This window comes from Rhea americana, unplaced genomic scaffold (assembly GCF_003343005.1).
Source record: "Rhea americana isolate MKP2758 unplaced genomic scaffold, rheAme1 scaffold_12, whole genome shotgun sequence".
Lineage (NCBI taxonomy): Eukaryota > Metazoa > Chordata > Aves > Rheiformes > Rheidae > Rhea > Rhea americana.
This window is the reverse complement of record NW_028185261.1, coordinates 6617473-6618332: the sequence shown is the minus strand read 5'-3', so window position 1 is coordinate 6618332 and position 860 is coordinate 6617473.

Here is an 860-nt window from a genome sequence, read left to right as displayed (position 1 = left end):
TCCYCTCTCTCCCAAGCGACAGGATGTCATACGCTTTTTTCCCCCTCCTTTTTGTCTCCCCTAGGTACGGGAGGAAAGGGATATATGTTAGTTAACTGTCTTTGGATTTCTTTAGCGTTACGTAACTAAAAAGCATCCTCAGTTTCTTTTGAAAGAAAGCAACAAATACACTGCATCTGGAATCACTTCTAATATTCTAGGGGAAAAAAAAGAATTTGTAACATATTTTTATAAAATGTCAGTATACATTATSTGTACCCAACACGAACAGCCGGCCAATGGCCTGTGAGGGAAGTGGAGGGCCTGTTGAATAAAAGGAAATGCACGTATGYTTTACCGAATACGAGAGTCATAGATAATTGGGTGAGCATTTGAGGGCATCGCATATCCTGCCCGGTTTACAGACAACAGAAATATGGCTGAACAGCGCTGGAGGTGACACCAGCTCCCCGCGCACGCTGACCTCCGGCTCTCAGCTCCTGCCCTTTGTGGCTTTCCCCTCTTTTCCCACAACCAGTTGGTTAAGAAGGAAGTGTCAGCCCCAACTTCAAATTTCCTGGCTTTTGTTGGTTTGAGTCACAACCTAGAGGACAGCCAAGCCGAGGGCTGTTTTTGTAGTTAATTGCAGTATAATTCCTCCAGCCCAAAGCGCCGAGTTTTATCCCCCTGCCTTTGACTGGCACGCGCCCCGGGTGCGGGGCCCCGCGCCGCCGCGCGCTGATTGGCTGCGGGGCCGCTCCTGCCCGCGCCGCCCGCGCGCCCATTGGCCGAGCGCCGCCGCCAGCGGTACTTCAAAGCGGGCGCGCCCCGCACTTAGGCAGAGTTTGGCCCCGCGGAGCCGCGAGTGCGCTCGGTGCCGC